This window comes from Lemur catta, chromosome 23 (assembly GCF_020740605.2).
Source record: "Lemur catta isolate mLemCat1 chromosome 23, mLemCat1.pri, whole genome shotgun sequence".
NCBI lineage: Eukaryota > Metazoa > Chordata > Mammalia > Primates > Lemuridae > Lemur > Lemur catta.
The window spans coordinates 8,309,199-8,322,755 of record NC_059150.1 but is presented as its reverse complement, the minus strand read 5'-3'; the positions used below and the strand labels follow the sequence as shown (position 1 = coordinate 8,322,755).

Here is a 13,557-nt window from a genome sequence, read left to right as displayed (position 1 = left end):
TCTCAATTTTGCAAAACAATCTATGCATTTAGAAGAAAAAAACCTTAGTAGAAAATAGATTAAGACTATTTCTAAAATCATTATCTCTGAATAATTAATATTTTTCTTTCTTCTACTTTTTAATGTTTTCCCATGATTTGTCTAAGCATGAGCCTTAGTTTATGCTCTTTTCTTCTGCTGGAATACATTTTTGTTCCTTTTTATCATGCACAGCCAATTCTTTCTGGCCAACTGCAGTCCTAACTCTCCCATGATATCTCTTCCATCTACTCCTCTGACCTCCTGTAGTTTTCATACAATAAAATGTTGAGCTAAAGTGGATGCTATTTTTAGATTTCCCTTGACCATCTCACAGTTGGTAGAAATGGAAAGTAGGGTGAATCTGCAGCCTGAAGGCCTGAATTTGAATCTTTATCCTACCAATTATTCCCTGAGTGACCCTGCAAAAGGCATTTATTCTCTCAGGGCCTCAGTTTTCTTATCTGCAGAACAGTGTCTTATATCTAGATACAGTATAAGCTTCTTAGATGCAGACCACGTCTTTGCAGCTCATGATTAGGTGCAGCTATGGCTTTGCTATATAAAAAGTAAAAAATAAAGTTCAGTTAATTGCATGTGATTTACATAGGGAGCATCATAATATTGATTGTACACATATTCATAGACACAAACTACTTTCCGATAAAGTAGATTAGTAGTAATTGTGACCTGCTGTACTTGGAATGGCCTTATAATTTAAAGGCTATTATTTTTTTATACACCTATGCTCATATGTTTCCAGGAAGGCTCTCACGTGTTCATTTCCTACAAAAGCATTCTATTGAATTCACTTGAGTCATAGTCACTGTTCTAGATTCTGGGGATAGAATCGGTACAAAACGGTTCTTTCTTTCAAGGAACTTAAAATTTATTTCTGGTGGTAGTGGTGGATACAGACAAGACAACATACAATTACAGTGTGGAGTGATAAGATACAGTGGAACTATGTGTAAGATACATTGGACGCACACAGGCAAGACAACTATGCAAGTCTTAAGGGGAGGCAAGAAACAGCAAAACCATTTTAGAGGGAAGAAATGGTATCTGATCTGAGTCACAAAGAATGATGAGAAATTATCAAGGTGAATTGGGTTTGAAAATGCCATTGAAGGAAAATAAAACGGCAAGATCAAAGGCCTGCAGTTTATTTTTCCTCTGACATTTTATTTTGGGGAGACAATGGTTATTTCTGGTTGAGTCAGAGTTGTGGAGCTATTTAATGGTATTGCTACTGACCCAGAAGAAGGAGGTTCAGAGATTGTATACATTTAAGATCAATTCCCATTGTGAATCTGAAGGTAATTCAAAATGTCTGGAACATAAATTACAATCTAAAGCCAAGTGAAAAATGAACCTGTGGAGGTGAGGACGTGTGTCATGCAAAGGAGGCCTAAATCCATCTTCACCATCAGAACAAGCCTGCGGAGGATTTTAAATACTGAGTGACATCATTCGGTTAAGTTTTTCAAAAGAATAGATTGCAGGAAGGGGAACTTACATAGGAGGCATCACAATAATCCAGCAAGACTTGAACATGGATCATGGGAAACTGATTTAAGAAACCGTAGAGTCAAGTTCAACAGAAATGGTAAAGGATTAAGTGTGGGTGGTTAAAGAGGAAGAAATGTCTGAAGTTCTTCCAAAGACGTGGCTGGGAAACTGAGTGGTGGTAATGTTTACCAAGACACAAATGCAGGATGATTTGTCTGTTTTAAAGGAAAAGGAAAAGTGTGCTTTTGAATATAGTCTTGAGCTTGAGTTCTTGTGGAATATCCAGGCAGAGAGACAGAGTGGACAGCAGATGTTTGGAATCTGGAGTTCAGAAAGGAGATCTAAGATGGACTTTACAGAGCTAGGGATAAAATAAGCCTTTAAAACTAGAAATAGAAAACCAAAATCAAACACTCACAAAAAGTAGACAAAGCAAAAATTCTAATAATTATGGAGATTGAACATTTAATTTAGTGTGGAGTTTCCTGGAAATCTGGCCCAAATAGAAGCTGTTATTCTGTCCCCATTATTTTTCCATTTGTCAGTGTTTCTGAAAAAAGCGAGTTTGCTCAACCACATAAAATATTAGAATTTGGAGGGAAATAACTGAGTGCTGGTGACACTCTCTGAATTAAAAAGCCAGAAATGCAATTTAAGGACCCTGAAGTCACACTGCTGGCACTGAAAACATTATCTCATTAGAGGACAAATATTTGACCCTGTCCAAAGTCATAGAGAAAAGTATTAATATGTTTTTTAAATATTTTAAGGATTGGTTATCACAGAATAAAAGCAGTTTTTTAAAAATGCCTTCTCAAATAGCACTTGGAATAATTCTTGTAATTCTTGCAAGATGGAATGGTTAAAACCAATTGGAGTTTTATCTGGAACAGTAAGAGAAGCCACTCAGACCCAACCACTGTGCTGTCCTTCCCCCTCTCAGACATCTTTCTGTGCCAGTTGCGAGACATCATGATCACGTTGTAAGTCTGGACCCTTTACAGTATTCCTGCTGAGAGCACACCTGGCCCCTATCTCTGCCATGGCCTAGGCGGGTATGTTTGTTAAGAGGGTTGAATATGTCAATAATCCCAAACATAGGCCGTCTCATTGTCCTCCTCTGGATGGGAACAAGGGTTCCCCCAGTGAAGGTGGCTCATCTTTAGAATTGCTTAGTTTTTCAAACATGGTTTGCTTGGAGCTCAAGAGAAAAAATAAAAGCATCGGGAATCTCAGCACGTTGCATTATGACCTTACTAAATAGGGCCCAGCTCCTACGTCAGCTGTTTGCTCAGTTCCACCTACTTACCAGGTCCTCGCAAGATTTTACGCTGCCAGCTCTTCAAAGGAGGTGTGATATGTTAGTTTCCTGCAGCTGCTGTAATACTGTACCACAACCTGGGCGGTTTAAACACAGAGATTCATTGTCTCACAGTTCTGGAGGTTGGAAGCCCAAGATCAAGGTGTCGTCGGGGTTGGTTCCTCCTGGAGCCTCTGAGGGAGTCTGTTTGATGCCTAGAGTCCAGCTTCTGCTAGTTTGCTGGCAGTCTTGGGCACTGCTTGGCTTATAGGTGCATCACCCTGATCTCTGCCTTCATGTTCACATAGTGTTTTTCCTGTCTCTGGGTTCAAATTTCTCCCTTTTACAAGGACACCTGTTATATTGCATTAGGATCCACTCCAGTGAACTCATTTTAACTTGATTACCTCTGTAAAGACCCCTGTTTCCAAATATGGTTACATTTTGAGGTTCTGAGAGAGTTAGGGCTTCAACATCTTTCTGGGGGGACATAAGTCAACCCATAACATGTGTTCTGTACTTTGTAAGAAGTGAGGGTTCTGAAGCTTTGGTATGTACTAGACCCACCTGAGGAGCACCAACCTCAAGGGCCCCAGGCTCTTGACCATTTTCTCTTCTGCACATAATTATCATTCATACAACCACCAAGCACAGCATGAAACATTCCTTATATTTCTATGGGGAAATATTTCCCAAAGTGTGCCTGAACATTTTATTCCCAAAGTGTGCCTGAACATTTTATTCATACAAAATACTCTGCAATAGAAGATTCCACAGTCAATTTAGTACTGGAAAGATATTCACAAATCCCACAATTAAAACGACAACAGCAACTTTTTAACTTTATTGTTGTTGTTTTTTTTTTTTGACTTGAGAATCTTCCTAACATCCATGGAATTAATGTTCTACAGAGAACATTATGGAAAATGCTAGTTTAATGTTTGATCATTTACAAAGCATATTCACAGTTATTATCTCATTCGATTCTGAAAATGTGCTCTGGTGGAGGCAGAGCAGTTATTATGTTTTTATTGTGGAGAATCCATAGTTTATAGGGTCCCATCACTGGCCAGGATCAGGTGGCCAAAAGTCACCATGGAGCTTGAATCGATGCCTCTTGATTCTAAGTCCAGAGTTTTGTCCCCTGGCACTAGGTTTTTCGAAATTGAGAGAATGTTATATATATAATCTCTCCCTCCCTCTTTCTTTGCTGTCACAATTAAATTCAAGCCAATTCTTTAACCTTTTCTGAGAAGCAACAATCCATTTCTGGGTGAGGGTGAGAGGAGCGAGGGAGAGAAGAGAGCAGCCCCACGCTGCAAACACCAAAACACCTCCTGCCGCCGCCTCCTTCTCTCTCCCACTTCTCATTTTATATTTAGCAGTTGGTATGCGCTCCCTCCAGCTTACCTCTACCCTTTTGGGAGAAATTCTATAAGCTCTATACATAACTTGGCTTCAGACTCACCATGTCTGCTCCAATGTCCTCTCCCACCCCTCATCTTTAAGACCCTACTTTATTGGTTCCTGCTAGTGACATTCGGAACACAACTTTAATCTCTCGGACGCTGTCTGTTGCCATAGAAATTGGTCTGAAGGGAGTTTTCAGGTTGCTGGAACATGCCTTGTGGGGATCACGAAAGCTCTCAGACACCATTGGGGTTGGCTAGTCTCTGCACCATTGTTCCCTGACCTATGAGTTGGGAAACACTCCTCCATTCTACTCCCAACCCCCAACTCACAGAGGGTCACTGTCCAAAGGTGGGGTGGGGGACAGGTGCGTCATGTGCAAGGAGGACGGTTGATTTAATGTAAAGAATTATCAGTGAGAGTTCTATTAGTTAAGGTGCTAGCGGGAAGATTCTCCAGCATGTGGGGAAGCGGGAGGGGAGTTTATGTACAGAGATCGTTGTGGGGATAGATTCTGGGCCACAGAGTCGTGGAGATTGCTATATGAAGTCGGGCATAACACTCTTTCTGAGCTGAAACTCTGATCTGACCATGGTGAGGAGAGATGTGGCTGACCTGATTGGTGACAAGCCCATGTCATCCTGGGGTGGACTCAGCAGTCAGTCATCCTGGGCAGGGTGGGGACTGGGGCTGAGCCTGATCTCCGGTGGCCAGTCGCCCTGCGATCAGCATGTCCCTGTGGGCGAAGTGAGTACTGCAAAATTCCATCTCCAAAGGGACCTATGGAATCCAGCCCACCTGGAGCCATGCTAGGCTGTCCAGGCTGTCCGGTGAAGTGGGTGGCAGGGCAGTAGGACAGGAGATAACAAGCAATACCCAAGGTCTGGATTAGCAGGAGACCTCCAGGTCCTCTCAGGGGCCATGGGGGGAAGGCATTGGGCGCTGAGGAAGGCAGACGGACCCCACACTGAGGAGACACTTTGCCATATGTCGCACATCCCTTACTGTTCCTGGTTCTACCTGGTGTTTGGCATTTGGTGCATTACTTTCATTCTGCATTATTAACCCTCCAGAGTGGGTTTGCTCCACCTCCACACTGTTGGCATTTGGGGCTGGATAATTCTTTGTTGGGGGAGCTGTCCTCTACATTATCAGATGCAATATCTTTGGCCTCTACCCATTGGATGCCAGTGGTGACAACCCAAAAATGTCTCTAGACATTGCCAAGTGTTCCCTGAGGAAAGGGCTAGGGGCGAGGCTGGGGGGGGGGGCGGGCAGATTGCCTGCATTCAAACCCCAGCTCTTCCCTTTCCTAGCTAGGTAAGACTCGGAAAAGTTACTTAACCTCAGTTTCCTCTTCTGTAAAAATAAGGATAAAAATAGTACTTATCCTTATTTTTATCCTTATATTTGATAGGGCCGGCTTGAAGATGAAAGGAATTGATGTTTATAAAACACTTAGAATAATACCTAGCACACGCTCTTTACATGTTTTGTTAAATATTAGTCTACGTGACAGCTCCACTGACTAGTGCTTTTATGTTTATTCCTTAAAACTCAGATCTTGGCGTTCACGGCCCAGATCTCACAGTGTGTGCTAAGACCATGAATGGTCCCAATCTTAAATGCTCACAGATGTCTGTTACCCTCCCGCAAGCTGTGGGAATTGCGCTGAACTTGGAGCGCAGTGGCCTGGCTCTATCACGCTTGCCTTGTCACCGCGCATGTCTAGCTTCCGCTCTCTAGGCCTCACTTTCCCAAATGTGCTGGTGGTGATGGAGAAAGATATTGAACTAGGTTCTTTCCTAGGCCCTTCCCAGCTCTGAGTTTCTACACATCTGATGCATTTCTAAAATCCCCCTGCCCTCTCCACTGCATCTCCAATGGCACCGAGCGTGACCTGGGTCTTCTCAGCTTCAATTTTGTAGTGGGCAAAGGGTGCTTCAGGTTCTGGGAGCATTGTCGTCCTTATATGACCCCGTACAAAGGAGGAAAGCAAACAGATGAGCTCAGTCCCCTCTTGGGGTGCAGTGGGGGAGTTTCCCTGGGGAACCCTGGCCTCCTCCTTTCTGGCCACCTTCACTCTGGAAGGTCATTTATAGCATTGTCCTCAGGTTAGAAAAGCTGTTTCCCATTTTCTTACCAATCTCCCCCCCCCCCCTCCCCGCAACACACCCCTCGCTGACTCCATCTCTCACCGTTGGTAATCCCTCCTAAGCACCGTCCCCGGGGGACCGAACGCCCCCCAAATCCCACAGATCCCTCCTCTGATTCTGACACAGGAGATGCTGAGGGGTGGAGACCCCAAGAGTGAGGCCAGGTTGAAGACTTTATCTGCTCCTTGCAGCTGCATCTTCTGTGAGTTGCATTCCCCGGCTCGTCAATACCGTTTCCCATTAAATTAAATAGCTTATTGACTGGTGTGCCACACGGCAATGGGCTGATGGGATTCACAGGGACGCCTCACTCCTCCCCTCTCCCCGCAGTGTTCACAGGTCACTGCTCAGTAAATCAGCTGGTAATGGAGTTTGAACTCTCAGAATCAGCTCTGTGTACCCTTTTTATTTGTTTTTAATTTGTATCAATGGTAATTCTGTCTGTTTCAATTTATGTGATGGGACAGACTGCAGAACTGAGGAAGTGCCCTTTTTACCCCATTAACCACAGAGGGGGCAAAATCCTCTTTGGTTTTTGTATGACAACCCTGTTCAAAGCGCCTTCTATCTCCACCAAACACAGGGCTGAGCGCCGAAGTCGTCTTCCCCAGGCCATACCCCTTTGTGCTTATTTGTTCAGAAAAACTATTAAAAGAACATAGGATGGAAGATTCTGGAGGGAGAAGCTTGCATCCCACGACCTCTAGGATGCTATGGCTGGCAGAATACTTCCTGCCATGCCCAGTCCTCTGTTTTTTGCGTATCACTCCTGCCAGAAGTGAAGTTTGCTTCCCTAGCCTAGTGCTCCCAGGTCGCTTGCCGGCAGGGCAATGCCATTTGCAGCTCACCAGTGTCAGGACGTGACTTTCAAGGGGATATAGTTTGCTACAGCCCTTTGACTTCCTTCGGCTATCCTCTCTGCTCCCCTCTGGCCTTGTAAGGACTATGGGGATACAGGAGGAAAATTAAAAAGCTCATGAGAATGGTCGAAATGAGATGGAGAAAATCCACCAACTTCCTCAAGACGGGGGAGGCAAAGATTGGGGACAGTTTAGGGCTTCGATAGGTAAACTGTCCTGGCAGGGCTGCTCCCAGTAGGGCAGCAGGCACCCCACGTGGTGTTATGGTTCAGAACGTGAGAAAATGACCACTTGAAAGCTGAATTGAGCCAAATTAGTGAGTCTCTATTAGCTGGCCAGCGACTACCCTCCGCACCGCCAAAGGCGGCGGCACAGAGAGTAGCGCTCAACTGGAAAAGAGGAAGGGTTTTGATATTATTCTACATCGGGGGTCTTACATGACTCTGAGTACACAAGGTGGAGTCAGTTTTGCAATAAATTCCATTACCAGGGGGCCTGGGACCAGCCCCAGACCACCTGTTTTGATTATCCTCTATAAGCAAGCGGGTTCTCAGAAGCAGATAGCATCCATTAAGTCAAGGAACATTTCTCAAGCATAGTAAAATTTAACTATACACACCTAGAGATTTTAAGCAATCAATTACAAGTTAGTCACTTTATTTTTTCCTGTTTTTCATGTATATTTTCCCAGCTCGTAGGTCACGGGCTCACGAATCACACAGCAGCAGTGAGCCTGTCCACAAGATGGCTTCACTGTGGCTCACAGAGCTGTAGTGATTACTGCGTCTCATCACATTCCCCACTGGTTTTTTACGTGCAATCAAATCCTTGATTTATCTCTGCATATATGGTGATAATGGGTGTGCAATATCATGAGCTTAACACTTTGTATTTTCTTTTGTGTGTATGATAACAGATAAGAATACACGGACTTATTAACAAAGCTAGGAGAAACAAAACTAATGGTCCTGCTAAGGACGATAAGAGAGTCACAGATATGTTGACAGTGAGTTTGGAGGACCATAAGTTTGACAGCTGGAACTCTTTAACATAAGAAATTAGGCTGTTTATGATGCAGGGGGCAGGCATAGTGCTGATAAGCTTGTAACCCTTGTTTTAGTCTGTCAGACTCACAACCTGGTCCCCCGTACCCTCTCCAATACCATTGTTTTTATCTCTGAACAACTGGCAGAGGTCAAAGCAGAGGACCGGCTGGGATAGGGTGGAGATTCGGGCTATAACAGTCTCATCTACTGTCCTGGGAAGCACCCAGGTGTGGTTTATATATTGGTGGGGGGTGCCGCCTGCTGGATTAAAACAGATAACTAGGAGGAACCAGAGGAGTTTCTGGAAAGTCTTATCTTTAGTGGGTCCTCGGTGGGCTGGACGAGCTATTTCTCAGGGAGTTGATCTGGGGTCGCCTTTTTGATCCACATGTGGTGGATCCAATGACGCTTTTTTGCAACTTTTACGGCTGTTGGCGTGGTGAGGATCACTGGCAGGGGTCTAGCCCACCTGGCCTCTAGGCTGGCAGGCTGAAGTTTTCTTATCCAGGCGAGGTCTCCAGGCTGTGCTGAAATAGAGCTTTCTCGGGAGTGGGGTTAGTCAGCTGAACATGACTTTTCATGGGGTTATGCCTTTAACATAAGGAGTGCACCTGGTTTTTAGCAGGGCAAAGGGAAGGAGGCTCACCCAGTTTTTGCCAGTCTCTAACCTTAGTTTATTTAGTGTTTTCTTAAAGTCCTATTCATTCTCTCTATCTGTCCAGAACTCTGAGGCCTATATACACAATGTAATTTTTAATCAATCTTTAGTACTTGGGCCAGTAGTTGAGTTGTTTTGGCGATAAACGCCAGGCCATTGTCGGAGCCCAATGCTAGCGGGAGGCCAAATCTGGGGACAATTTTAGTCACTAGCTTTTTTATAGCTATTTGTGCTGTCTCTGACTTTGTAGGAAAAGCTTTTGCCCATCTAGAGAAAGTGTCAACAAACACAAGCAAATACTGGTATCCATAGTTATCTGTTTTTACTTCAGTGAAATCTACTTTCTAATGTTCTCCCAGAGCTTGTCCCTGCAACCTGGCTCTCAGGGGAAGGTTAATGCCTTTACCTGGATTTACTTGAGCATAGACGTGGCACCTTGCTGAAGCTTGCTGGGCTTGGTGGTGTAGCCAAGGAATATCCAACCTCTTGAATCAGTTCTAGTCTTTAGGGATTTTTTTTAACTTTTTTCTTTGGTGAGAGTTTGGCAAGAGCCGTTTTGGCAGAGCAGGGAGAGTGAGGAGAGGCCCCACTGGTTTTTGCATCACTTTCCTTGCTGTCGCATCGGCAAAAGCATTGCCTCTCATCACTCGGGAGTCAATTCTCACTCTTGGTAAAGAGCCCCACGTACGTGTGCCGTTGCAAAGGCTCTCCCCTGTCTTAGGGCCTGGGTCAGGGCTATGAGTTCAGCCTTTTGGGCTCAGGTTTCATCTCCAAGAGCCTGTGCCCAGATAACCCGGTCAGCAGTTATAGCCACCCCTGCATTCCTGATTTTCTCAGACATGTAGCTGCTTTTATCCATTTACAGTTTCTCATCAGGGTCCGGCCATGGGTGATGGGTGAGATCCGTTTTTAGGTTGGTAAGAGACTCCAGTATCTCGAAGCAGTTATGCAGTGGCTCTGCTGGCTCATCATCCGGCAGCAGGGTGGCAGGGTTAAGAGCAGTTGTCTTCAGGAAGGGAATCCTGGGGGGAATCTAGCAATAGCACTTGGTACTGGGTTATGCGTGAGTTGGAAAGCCATTCTTCAGGTGGACTTTTTAGAGCCTCTATTGAGTGAGGGAGCAATTATGCACAAGTTCTGCCCCAAGATGAGCTTGGAGGCTTCCTTTGCCAGGACGGCTGTCACAGCAATGGCCCGGAAGCAGCCTGGCCAGCCAGATGCTACAGCGTCCAACCTGTTACACAGGTATGCAACTGGTCTGTTTTCTTCTGGGCAATTGTTACTAACTCAAACGGCATTTTTTTCTAATTTCTCTACTTGTGCAGCTTTTTTTAATATCAGGGGCCAACTGAGTGGCAAAGGCATATTAATGGCACGTCTATTGTCTGGTGCCTCTGGGTCTATGGGAGTATACAGGCGGTAAGCTTCAAAAAGGCGTTCTAGGGACACTGCCGGAGACTCATTAGGTCTCTGTATGGTTTTGCTTACCGCAGACAAACTAGTCAGCCTGTTAGCCTCAACCTGTATGTCCCCGAGCAGAGTCTGGCATTACCGCTCGAGAGCCCCTTACCTTGCTCCTCGATTGGGTTCCACTTCGGGTGCGTGGAGCAGAGACATGTTGTATATAACCAGGATCCATGGAGTTGCCCATCAGGGCCAGGGTTTGTCCTAACAGCTTTCCTGTGTATGTGCTTTTTTATATATATTATCTTTCTTTAATCTATCCCTGTTTCACACCTGTGCAAACATTCACTCTATTTTAAGGGCATCTCTTTGTTTTGTTCCTGCTCTCCTGGCCCCTAGCCATACCTCGCCCCACCTGGCCCTGGGACTGTTTTACTTGTTAGCGAAGAAGGCCCCTATAGTTAACAGGGTCCCCAGTGCCACGGCCGCCATCAGCACTGTTCTCACTGATGCCCAGTTTCTCTCTTTGACGCCGTGCCTCCTCCAGGGCCCCGTCTCCATGTAGAGCTGTGAACTCCGCCCAGCCCCCACTGCTGTGGATCCAGTCGGCCAGCCGTGTCTCCAGGTAGGCCACCATCCATTCCTGCACTTGTCCCACCAGTGGCTCCATCTCCTTGTCAATACTCTCAACACATAGTGCAGCCCCAAAGACGAAGAAGGCCACAAGGTGGCCCCAATTGGGCTCCCCCCGAAAAGCTTATTGGAGACCTGGGTGACGTGCTGCTGGGCTGAGCTCAGGGTCACATGCAGCTGAGCTGCCAGACCAGAGAGGGTACACTGGAAGCGGGTCTCGAACTCATCTCCAGCTGTCCGCATGGCTTGGTGCAGCGGATCAGCTGCTGGGCCCTTCTCTGGGCCAATTTTACAGACATAACCCTTCTGCCTCAGCTTATTGCCTATAAAGTCTGCCACCAAAGCTCGTGTGTCTGGTGTAAGGTTTTTGGATGGTTGGCACCAGAGAAAGAAAGATGAGCAGAGTTGAAAGGGTTAAGAGGCTTTATTGGAGCGCTCCAGGGTGCGGGTAAAGGGTCCCAAGGGAGGGACCCGGGTGAGGTTCCCGGGCCCGGGAGAAAGCAAAGAGGCTCGGGAAGTTGCAGTCAGCTTGGACTGAGGCAAGGGTATTTATATGCAGTGAGGGGCATAAACAGAGGGGGCTTGCTTTTTAAGTGCCTGTTCAAGTGGATTATCAAATTCTCAGTAAGCAAGATGTCTCTGGGGCTGCAACAGGATGTCTCCAGGGTCGAGTGGACAGCATGGGGGCTGGGTGTGCTGCCAGTCACAGGATGTAGCTGGGGCAGGTGTTTGTTCAAGCAGAAAAGTGGAGCTGACTCGCTGCTTAGGACAGAGGGGTTTGTAGCAGGGGAGGGGGCTACACGGCCCCCCACCAACCTTACATTCCAGCCTTTTTGGTGATAGGGGACACCGAATCTTCTGGCTACTTCCTGCTAAATGGGGTTGTAGTTAACAGGTAAGGCTGGAATGGTCAGGTGGAGGGGAGTTTGGTAGGGAGGAGTAGGGGTGTAACAGCTGGTTTACTGTGACCCAAAAGAGTTTCTGCATGTGACATTGGAGGAACTGTAAGAGACAGGGAGCAAAAAGAAAAATTAGGCAGATGATAATAACAGGATCAATAAGAGGCAGAAGCCAGGTGGCTAGTGGAGAGTGTATCTATTTAAAAGGAGATGTGTCTTGGTGCCGGCGATTGTGGAGGTCTTTACTGAGGGTGTTTAGTTTGTTGACATTTTGTTTTATCAAACCTGACTTGTTGACATAGTAGCAGCACTCTTCATGGAGGAAGATGTAGGTGTCTCTTTTTTCAGCCATGAGTAGGGCTAAGGCCCTCCAATTTTGGAGGGCCACTTGGGCCAAGGAGGTCAGCTGTCTCTGTAATGAGGCTAAAGAGGTGGAGGTGGTTTTGAGGGCAAGCTGGAGGTGACTGGCAAAATCCTGAGTGGAAAAGACACTATAACCTTAGCCTCCTCCATCTCAGCCTCTGGCCTCGCTAGAGGTGCCCTGGGTCAATCTCACCATGACCAGTAACAAGATGGTGTGCGCTGGCCGGGACCTGGGGAGGAGTCATCCGAATTCAGACTCACGGTACAGGGTAAGTTGAGGAACCACCATGACCAGGAAACAGGGACCTGGTGTAGATGTAGCATGTCAATGTTGACCTGGTGGCCAGAGTAGGGTGGTGAAGTATCCTGAGGCGGGGCCCGTTTGATGTGGCAGATGTGATGCTAGGAACTAGTGAGTTGTCTAGGAGCTTAACAGCCCTGGGCATTGTTAGAATGACTGTATGGGGTCCTGACCACCGTGGCTCTAAGGGCTTTGGATGAAGAGTTTTTAGAAGTACTGTGTTGCCGGGCTGTATACCCACGTGAGAGATGTCAGAGTTAGTCTCCGGTGGCTGAGGCAGATATCTGTCTGTGTGGGCCCAGAGGGACAGATATGGGAGATAGGAGGCCAGAGGTGGGAGTTGAGTTGGAAAGTGGTGGGCTTTTCTTACCTGAGAGGCAGAGACAATGGCATAGGCCGCCCAGTGTTTGTTGTCCTTACCTGTGACCAAGCTGTCATTAACAAAGGAAGTTAAGTCCTCTGTAGGAAGTGGCTTGTCTGATAGATCGGGTCTAGGTGTAGTGGAGAATTTAACCATTTCCAAGCAGGAGTGTGAGGACAGGGTTAGACAGGGAGTAGGGAGTAGAGTGGCAGGGTTTAGAGTCAGGGACTGAGATAAAGTAATGGTGGGGTTTTCTATAAACAAGAGAAGGAATTCCTGTAGTCTAGACAGAGTGAGGAGGGCTAAAGAGCGGTGAGTTAAAAGATCCTGTAAACGGCGGGTGGAGAAGACATGTAAGTCCTGTCCCAGGGTGAGTTAAGGGCCTCCCTGGTCAGAGTAGTGGCTGCAGTTAAGGCACAGAGACAGGGCGGCCAGCCCTGGACCGTGGTGTCCAGCTGTTTGGATAAGTAGGCCACTGGGGTGGAAAATGGGGGTAGGTCCCAGAGGTTGGGTGAGGACGCCGAGGGCCAGGCCCTGGCGCTCATCTGTCTAGAGATAAAAGGGCATCCGCCACTTCTCGCAAGGGACAGAGGAGAGACTGGTCGGAAGAGTTTGCATGAGAGCGAGTGTGCTGAC

General features: G+C 46.5%; 1 pseudogene; it reads right to left on the bottom strand.

Annotated features, from left to right (window-relative positions):
* Nucleotides 1-10,796: 10,796 nt before the first annotated feature.
* Nucleotides 10,797-13,077, bottom strand: LOC123626859 (annotated as a pseudogene).
* Between the last annotated feature and the right edge of the window lie 480 nt (nucleotides 13,078-13,557).